The sequence below is a fragment of the Topomyia yanbarensis genome, chromosome 1 (assembly GCF_030247195.1).
Source record: "Topomyia yanbarensis strain Yona2022 chromosome 1, ASM3024719v1, whole genome shotgun sequence".
In the NCBI taxonomy this organism is placed as follows: Eukaryota; Metazoa; Arthropoda; class Insecta; order Diptera; family Culicidae; genus Topomyia; species Topomyia yanbarensis.
In genome coordinates, this window is record NC_080670.1 from 72,898,334 (window position 1) to 72,909,137 (window position 10,804).

Below are 10,804 nucleotides of genomic sequence, written 5' to 3' on the forward strand. Positions count from 1 at the left end.
GCTCCATTTTGAATGCGAGCTATTTGAAAAATTTGATATTTTTGACATTTTTCTTCGTTTTAATAGGTACATTGTCCGTGCTAAGTTCAAATTTTTAGAAGGATATTTCATTTCGAAATAATGTGTAATTCTTGGCAAGATTTAGGTTTAGTTATCTGGGAAACGGTTTATTTGATGGTTTTATTGAACTAGAGTACTTCAAAGTGCCTCGGCACCAACTGAGTCATTTCGGAACACAGTTGAAGCAACATATGTAGTTCAATTCTGCACGAAATCTAATCGATTCGAAGCACTTTGGAGCGCTCTGGTCCAATAAAACCATCATTTTGTTTCCCAGCTAACTAAACCTAAATCTTGCCAAGAATTACACATTATTTCGAAAAGAAATATCCTTGTAAAAGTTTGAACTTAGCACGGACAATGTAATAAAACGAGGAAAAATGTCAAAAATATCAAATTTTTCAAATAGCTCACATTCAAAATGGAGCAATTATGCGCAAGTTTTTTCGTCGATCTAGTAGTATTTGGATTAAACTTAATCAGGACATAAGCGTTTTCACTGTGACGGATTGGGAACATGAACTTTTTCAATTTTGAAAAGTGAGAAAATGGAGGATTTGGAATGGAAGTTTAATAAGACTGATAACTACACCAAAATATGATCCTGACCTTGGTTTATTAAAAATATAGGATATTTGAGTCGAAACAATTCGAATTAGTAATGTTTGGAAAATTTTGTTTCCACGCGCAACTTTGACATTTATTTATTTATTCGTCAATCAATTGTAGACTACATTATACAAATATTAATTGCTTATATACTATACTGTATACTTTTCCTATGTACTATGAAGCCGCAAAGAGTTGAAAAACCGTTTTAAACTTGTTCGGGGCATGGTAAGGTCAATACTTTCACAGTGCTCGTTATACACAGCCATCATCTGGTTTAGTGGCCCGAATTTAGCATAATCTGTACGGTGATGACCTATCGCGAACAAATTTTTATTGCGTAATTGACGAGTAGGAGCATACAAATTTAATTTTGACAATATGTAAGATGAGTCAATACGCTGCATGACGATATCGTTTAGAAATGAGATCATAGCATAGTCCCGACGTTCTTTCAATGTTTGAATATCTATCAACATACAACGTGCTTCATAAGATGGAAGAGGGAATGCTGTCCATCTTAACTTGCGTAGTGCATATAATAGAAACTGCTTTTGGATTGACTCAATTCTCACTTCGTGTTTTTTTATGAATGGTGACCAAACAATACTACAATATTCTAAAATAAATCGAACATGTGCTACGTAAAGAGTTTTAATTGTGTAAGGATCCTGAAAGTGATATCCGAAGCGTTTTATAAAATTAAGCATATTACTAGCTCTATGAACAATTGTGTTGTAATGTTCCACAAATTTTAATTTTTAATGTAGAATACATTTAAGGTTTCAATATAGGGGTCCCGTTTCAAAATATCGGCTGCGGCGCCGCGTCAGATTTTGAACGTTAATAACTTTTATCATACTTAACAGAATGATTTGATTTTTAGGCCAATTTGTTGCAAATATGTTCCTCTATGCTGTATTAAAATTTGAAGTATGTATAACATGTACTAATAACAAAAAAAAATGTGTTTTGAAAAATCTTTCGAAAACGACTCGGAAAAGTGAAAATTTTCAGCCCATCCCGCACAGAGCCGTCGTTATGGTAGACCAACCGAACAATAAAATAATGAAAAGTTTATATATAGGTCCACTATATGTTTGTTCGTATGGTTATTCGCATTGGGTTGCTTGACGAGAGCACTTGGTGGGGGAAAGACGGCATATTCCTTTGGTTAGGCCATTAGAAGCCGGACGGAAAGGAAAGGCTCATGCACGGCACGAGAACGAGGGAGAAAGCGATAGTAGTGCATATTAGCGCGATTATATAAATATCTGTCGGTCGGTTTTTCTCATCATTCGTATTCGTTCAAGCACTAGCAAGCAGCCAGTCCACCGAAGAAAAGCAGTCGGCGATGACGACGGCGGAAAAAGTGCCCCAGCTACTGGTGACTCATCGCAACCCGATCAGGAACTGTCGCCCTGCAAGAATTTCGCCCCAACTAAAGGGCAACAGAGTAGGCTATCGTTCCAGCGTCTGGGTCGTGAGATTGTGCAGGACTGCAAAGTCGAGCTACGCTTACAAAGCTCAGTCGTAATGATGCCCCGAGAAGCCAACGATGCCTACTTGGTCGGTTTGTTCGAGAATGCAAAATAGTGCTTTCTAGCTCACCGTATCCGCGGGGAGTGCGTCTGAATTATGCTCCCGCAATAAAACAATAAACGGTTCTTTACAGGACCAATTAATTGTGTTCTAATAAGAGTTAAACTGAAATTTACATTTTATGGTGTATAACAAATAATTTTCAGAAAGCAATATAAGAAATACGATGTGTGGAAAGAAAGAAAGAGAATTTAAATTATCCTCTCGCTCGTTTTCGTGCACTGCTTTTCCATTCCTTTCTGCTGCTACTACCATCATAACTAAAACGAATGTGCGTGTTCCCCCACCATCTCATGACCAGTGTTCCCACAATTGCATGTCGCTATTACAATTTGAATTATTTTATTGATCCTCTCTAGTATTGATAAAATATAGAACGTGCAAAGTACACTAGTCGCATGCTTTTATTCGAACTTTTTGGCAGCCTCCGTTGATTAACTGCATAAATCGATTTGTTTGTGCAGCTCCTTGCTAGTAGCAAACTAAATAGCCTTTATCAGCGCTAACAAATAACACGAAAGAATTTAAATTTGTGAAAATCTTTTCCTTCTTTTCAAATCTGCAACATTCTTTGAAAATATTGTTTGAATGTTGTTATTGAAAAACTGAACATGCAAGTTTGCTAGCACTGGCCACTAGATTGAAGGCGATGGAAAGACAGAATATTCGTTTTGGTTATGCTAGTATTGGTAGCCGAACGGAAAGGAAAGGCGCAGGAATGGCACGAAAACGAGCGAGAGAGAAATAGTAGTGCTTTCTCGTATATGAATATTGGTCGTTCGGTTTTTCTCATCATTCGTATTCGTTCAAGCACTAGCAAGCAGCCAGTCCACCGAAGGAAAGCAGTTGGCAATAGCGACGGACGGAAAAAGTGCCCCAGCTGCTGGTGACTCATCGGAACTGTCGCCCTGCAAGAATTTCGCCCCAACTAAAGGGCAACAGAGTAGGCTATCGTTCCAGCGTCTGGGTCGTGAGATTGTGCAGGACTGCAAAGTCAAGCTACGCTTACAAAGCTCAGTCGTAATGATGCCCCGAGAAGCCAACGATGCCTACTTGGTCGGTTTGTTCGAGAATGCAAAATAGTGCTTTCTAGCTCACCGTGTCCGCGGGGAGTGCGTCTGAATTATGCTCCCGCAATAAAACAATAAACGGTTCTTTACAGGACCAATTAATTGTGTTCTAATAAGAGTTCAACTGAAATTTACATTTTATGGTGTATAACAAATAATTTTCAGAAAGCAATATAAGAAATACGATGTGTGGAAAGAAAGAAAGAGAATTTAAATTATCCTCTCGCTCGTTTTCGTGCACTGCTTTTCCGTTCCTTTCTGCTGCTACTACCATCATAACTAAAACGAATGTGCGTGTTCCCCCACCATCTCATGACCAGTGTTGCCACAATTGCATGTCGCTATTACAATTTGAATTATTTTATTGATCCTCTCTAGTATTGATAAAATATAGAACGTGCAAAGTACACTAGTCGCATGCTTTTATTCGAACTTTTTGGCAGCCTCCGTTGATTAACTGCATAAATCGATGTGTTTGTGCAGCTCCTTGCTAGTAGCAAACTAAATAGCCTTTATCAGCGCTAACAAATAACACGAAAGAATTTAAATTTGTGAAAATCTTTTCCTTCCTTCTTTTCAAATCTGCAACATTCTTTGAAAATATTGTTTGAATGTTGTTATTGAAAAACTGAACATGCAAGTTTGCTAGCACTGGCCACTAGATTGAAGGCGATGGAAAGACAGAATATTCGTTTTGGTTATGCTAGTATTGGTAGCCGAACGGAAAGGAAAGGCGCAGGAATGGCACTAAAACGAGCGAGAGAGCGATAGTAGTGCTTTCTCGTATATGAATATTGGTCGTTCGGTTTTTCTCATCATTCGTATTCGTTCAAGCACTAGCAAGCAGCCAGTCCACCGAAGGAAAGCAGTTGGCAATAGCGACGGACGGAAAAAGTGCCCCAGCTACTGGTGACTCATCGGAACTGTCGCCTTGCAAGAATTTCGCCCCAACTAAAGGGCAACAGAGTAGGCTATCGTTCCAGCGTCTGGGTCGTGAGATTGTGCAGGACTGCAAAGTCGAGCTACGCTTACAAAGCTCAGTCGTAATGATGCCCCGAGAAGCCAACGATGCCTACTTGGTCGGTTTGTTCGAGAATGCAAAATAGTGCTTTCTGGCTCACCGTGTCCGCGGGGAGTGCGTCTGAATTATGCTCCCGCAATAAAACAATAAACGGTTCTTTACAGGACCAATTAATTGTGTTCTAATAAGAGTTAAACTGAAATTTACATTTTATGGTGTATAACAAATAATTTTCAGAAAGCAATATAAGAAATACGATGTGTGGAAAGAAAGAAAGAGAATTTAAATTATCTTCTCTCGCTCGTTTTCGTGCACTGCTTTTCCATTCCTTTCTGCTGCTACTACCATCATAACTAAAACGAATGTGCGTGTTCCCCCACCATCTCATGGCCAGTGTTGCCACAATTGCATGTCGCTATAACAATTTGAATTATTTTATTGATCCTCTCTAGTATTGATAAAATATAGAACATGCAAAGTACGCTAGTCGCATGCTTTTATTCGAACTTTTTGGCAGCCTCCGTTGATTAACTGCATAAATCGATTTGTTTGTGCAGCTCCTTGCTAGTAGCAAACTAAATAACCTTTATCAGCGCTAACAAATAAAACAAAAGAATTTAAATTTGTGAAAATCTTCTCCTTCCTTCTTTTCAAATCTGCAACATTCTTTGAAAATATTGTTGGAATGTTGTTATTGAAAAACTGAACACTGGCCACTAGATTGAAGGCGATGGAAAGACAGAATATTCGTTTTGCTTATGCTAGTATTGGTAGCCGAACGGAAAGGAAAGGCACAGGAATGGCACGAAAACGAGCGGGAGAGCGATAGTAGTGCTTTCTCGTGTTTTAATGTAGAATACATTTAAGCTTTCAATATAGGGGTCCCGTTTCAAAATATCGGCTGCGGCGCCGCGTCAGATTTTGAACGTTAATAACTTTTATCATACTTAACAGAATGATATGATTTTTAGGCCAATTTGTTGAAAATATGTTCCTCTATGCTGTATTAAAATTTGAAGTATGTATAACATGCACTAATAACAAAAAAATGTGTTTTGAAAAATCTTTCGAAAACGACTCGGAAAAGTGAAAATTTTCAGCCCATCCCGCACACAGCCGTCACTTTGGTAGACCAACCGAACAATAAAATAATGAAAAGTTTATATATAGGTCCACTACATGTTTGTTCCTATGATTATTCGCATTGGGTTGCTTGACGAGAGCAGTTGGTGGGGGAAAGACGGCATATTTCTTTGGTTAGGCCATTAGAAGCCGGACGGAAAGGAAAGGCTCACGCACGGCACGAGAACGAGCGAGAAAGCGATAGTAGTGCATATTAGCGCGATTATAAAAATATCTGTCGGTCGGTTTTTCTCATCATTCGTATTCGTTCAAGTTCAAGCACTAGCAAGTAGCCAGTCCACCGAAGGAAAGCAGTTGGCGATGACGACGGTCGCAAAAAGTGCCCCAGCTACTGGTGACTCATCACAACCCGATCAGGAACTGTCGCCCTGCAAGAATTTCGCCCCAACTAAAGGGCAACAGAGAAAGTAATCTGTGTTCTAATAAGAGTTAAACTGGCTCACCGTGTCCGCGGGGAGTGCGTCTGAATTATGCTCCCGCAATAAAACAATAAACGGTTCTTTACAGGACCAATTAATTGTGTTCTAATAAGTGTTAAACTGAAATTTACATTTTATGGTGTATAACAAATAATTTTCAGAAAGCTATATAAGAAATACGATGTGTGGAAAGAAAGAAAGAGAATTTAAATTATCCTCTCTCGCTCGTTTTCGTGCACTGCATTTCCATTCCTTTCTGCTGCTAATACCATCATAACGAAAACGAATGTGCGTATTCTCCCGCCATCCCATGGCCAGTGTTGCCACAATTGCATGTCGCTATTACAATTTGAATTATTTTATTGAACTATTTGGCAGCTTCCGTTGATTAACTACATAAATCGATTTGTTTGTGCAGCTCCTTGCTAGTAGCAAACTAAATATCCTTTATCAGCGCTAACAAATAACACAAAAGAATTTAAATTTGTGAAAATCTTTTCCTTCCTTCTTTTCAAATCTGCAACATTCTTTGAAAATATTGTTGGAATGTTGTTATTGAAAAACTGAACATACAAGTTTGCTAGCACTGGCCACTAGATTGAATGCGATGGAAAGACAGAATATTCGTTTTGGTTATGCTAGTATTGGTAGTCGAACGAAAAGGAAAGGCACAAGAATGGCACGAAAACGAGCGAGAGAGCGATAGTAGTGCTTTCTCGTGTGTTCATATATGAATATTGGTCGGTCGGTTTTTCGCATCATTCGTATTCATTCAAGCGCTAGCAAGCAGCCAGTCCACCGAAGGAAAGCAGTTGGCGATGACGACGGTCGGAAAAAGTGCCCCAGCTACTGGTGACTCATCGCAACCCGATCAGGAACTGTCGCCCTGCAAGAATTTCGCCCCAACTAAAGGGCAACAGAGAAACTAATCTGCGTTCTAATAAGAGTTAAACTGGCTCACCGTGTCCGCGGGGAGTGCGTCTGAATTATGCTCCCGCAATAAAACAATAAACGGTTCTTTACAGGACCAATTAATTGTGTTCTAATAAGAGTTAAACTGAAATTTACATTTTATGGTGTATAACAAATAATTTTCAGAAAGCTATATAAGAAATACGATGTGTGGAAAGAAAGAGAATTTAAATTATCCTCACTCGCTCGTTTTCGTGCACTGCTTTTCCATTCCTTTCTGCTGCTAATACCATCATAACAAACGAATGTGGGTGTTCCCCCACCATCCCATGGCCAGTATCACCGCTAACAAATAAGACAAAAGAATTTAAATTTGTGAAAATCTTTTCCTTCCTTCTTTTCAAATCTGCAACATTCTTTGAAAATATTGTTGGAATGTTGTTATTGAAAAACTGAACACTGGCCACTAGATTGAAGGCGATGGAAAGACAGAATATTCGTTTTGCTTATGCTAGTATTGGTAGCCGAACGGAAAGGAAAGGCACAGGAATGGCACGAAAACGAGCGAGAGAGTGATAGTAGTGCTTTCTCGTGTTTTCATATATGAATATTGGTCGGTCGGTTTTTCTCATCATTCGTATTCGTTCAAGCGCTAGCAAGCAGCCAGTCCACCGGAGGAAAGCAGTTGGCAATGATGACGGTCCGCAAAAGTGCCCCAGCTACTGGTGGCCCATCGCAACCAACTACCGATCAGGAACTGTCGCCATGCCAGTATTTCGCCCCAAATAAAGGGCAACAAAGAAACTAATCCGCTGGCTAACATTCCAGCGTCTGGTTCGTAAGGTTGGGTATTACTTCAAAGTCGAGCTACGCTTACAAAACTCAGCCGTAATGAAACCAGTGATGCCTTTTTTGGTCGGTTTGTTTGAGGATACAAAATAGTGCGCCAAGTACGTAACTTTCTCGCAAAAGAAATCAAACTGGCTCACAGTGTCCGCTGGGAGTGGGCGTAAATTATAATAAAAGCAACGGTTCTTTTCAGGACCAATCAATTGTGTTCTAGTGAGAGTTAAACTGAAACTTTCATTTTAAGGTGTGTAACAAATTTTCAACAATCAACATAATACGTTGTGTGGAAAGAAGCAGCTTGCACACGGAACAAAAAATTAAATTATCCTCTCGCTCGTTTCGTGCACTGTTTTTCCATTCCTTTCTACTGTTATTATCAGTATTACCAAAACGAATGTGTTGTTGCATGTGTTTAAGAGAAATGTTGAAGTCGCATGCTTCTATTCGAGCTTTTTGGCAGCCTCTGTGAACTAACTGCATTAAATTTTTTTTTGTGCAGCTCCGTGCTAGTAGCAAACAAAATGGCCCTACCAGTGTCTGATTCGTGAGATTGTGCAGGATTTCAAAGTCGAGCTAAGCTTATAAAGTTCAGCCGTAATGGTACCCGAAGAAGCCAGTCTTGTCGTTTTGTTCGAGGCTACAAAACAGTTCGCCAGGCACGTAACTATCATGCCAAAAATATCCAACGATCCAGCGCATCACCATCAACACCAACGCCGATACCAAAGGTTTTTTCAGAACCACCATTATTACCATAGAGAATTATTTGAAAATTTCCCATTCAAACGTGATTCTGTTGAATATTATTAGATTTAAATTAACGTCTCGAATTGAAATCACGACGCTCCGGTTATGTGACAGACATTACCCACCCATCTTTTTTATTGTGACCACGACTAACGGTTTAATATAGACACCCCATTTCAATATTTCTGAAGGAACAGAAGGTCGAGTTTGGAAAGTTTGTAACTTTCATTGTACTTCACCAAATTACACAATGTTCGCACTAATGATTCAGAAATATGACCAGGAATCTTCTATTAGATTTGTAAGTATGTATAATTTACATGAATAAAGAAAAATTGATTTTCAGGAATAAATTATTATCTGTTCTTCCATTGGCCAGTACTACGCGACTTCCTCATGCTAACAATTAATTTCATCGTTAGCCATCTCCCTGACCAAGGCCAACAACGCCAACAAAACCGGTCCTTTTTAGGACCACCATCATTTTTGTAAAGAATAATTTGAAATATTCCTCGCCCAAATCACCTTTTGTCCGAAAATTCCAATGAGTATCAACATATTTGAAGAACGTGTTCCTTATGTATTCTACATCTCTCCGGTTATGTCGCAGACATTACCCACCCATCTTTTTTCCACCACTAATCTATCAAGAAATACTTAAACTTAAGATTGTTTAATTAAGTTCATTAGTACATTATTGAAAATTTAAATGGAAAATGAAATTTCATATTTCATGGAGAATCTGTATATTTCCGTTGGCGGGCGTGGGCTTCCTCATCACAGCTCTCAATATGGAACTTTTCTTTTGAATATATTTTCTGGACAGACCAGCCTATTTTTACTAGATGGATCAGCCAAATAATGCCAATCACCTAGTGAGATACTTGATTAATTAATAGATTACCGTTAAAAGACCTTCAATAAATTATGTTTTGATGGGGAGGGTATACAGCATATTGTAACATATGAAAACAGGCGAGTGAACAAGAACGTGAGTCGATATGTGTGATAGATAAAATTCATTTGCACGCTCTTGAAAAAAGCTACATTTTTAATGTCACCGTGGTCGTGTCCTGTACACAACCCTTTATTTTTTTTATTTATGATGGATTCGAAAAGTTTGGGAAAGGAAGACAGAATGGCAATTCCACGATAATTGCGAATATCAGATTTTTTACCCGATTTATAAATAGGTATTAAAAAGATTTTTTCCAATCTTTTGGGAAAATACCAGATTCTAGTGCCTTATTGAACAGCCAGAATAAAGGTGACGTGAGCTCAGTTGCTAAATTCTTTATGAATTCCATCAGGTCCTGAGCCTTTAGTGGCATCTAGATCATTGAGACCAGACTAGATATCTTGAACATTAATGTGACTGACATCAACATCCCTTGAATGATCAGGAAAATAAGAAAAATATTCATGATCATTCAAAAGTCACGATTATTGTCTGAATAGTTAGAATAAGTTTATTGAAAAAATGTTGCGAAGAGATTACAAATATCTTTTGAAGTTTCACCCTCTTTCCCATCTAAAGTCATTTTTGATGGGAAGTTGCATGAATTCAACTTAGTTTTGATGTAATTAAAAAAGTTTTTTGGGCATGACTTGATCTCATTTTCAGTTTTTGCATTATATACAGTTAGTGCCGAGGAAATAGCCGAAGTTAGTTGGTCACGAATGTTGAGGTATTTTTCCAAATTATCCTGATTATTGTTTCCTGTAAATTTTGAGAGCTTTTTGCTTCCTATTTTTCAAATTAATAATTTCCTAGTTGAACTAAACTGGATTTTTGGATGCATGATTTCGTCGTTTTTTCGTGAGTGGAACTTCCTCCTGTATTATTTGCCATAAAATATTATAAAAGATCTCCACTGCACATTCAATGTTCTCTTGTTTTTTTAAAAGGGACTGCCAATTAGCACTGCTTAATGTATATTTAATATTTTCATAATTTGCTTTTCTATAATCGAAGACGTCCTCGAAGTCACAATCAATGGAATTATGATTCTGGTGCACAAAAACAGAGAATTCTATTGCTGTGTGAAACGTTTCATTTTTCCATAAGGGAGAATGAGATTCATCAACACAAAAATCTTTATTAATGTTTGTTAACAGCAGATCTAAATAACGATTGTGTTGATTTTTTATATGGTTCATTTGATTGAGACCTAGCAATGCAATTTTCTCAAACATATATTGTAATGTTTCGTTTTCACCAACGACAGGAAGTAGAATGCTCTCATTTTCAGAGTCGGGAATAAAATCTAAGTTGCGCTGATTGAAATCACCATAAATATGAACTTTAAATTCTGGAAGAAAATTAGAGATTATTTCTTCAGCTGCTTGAAAGAAAATCTCATATATTGATT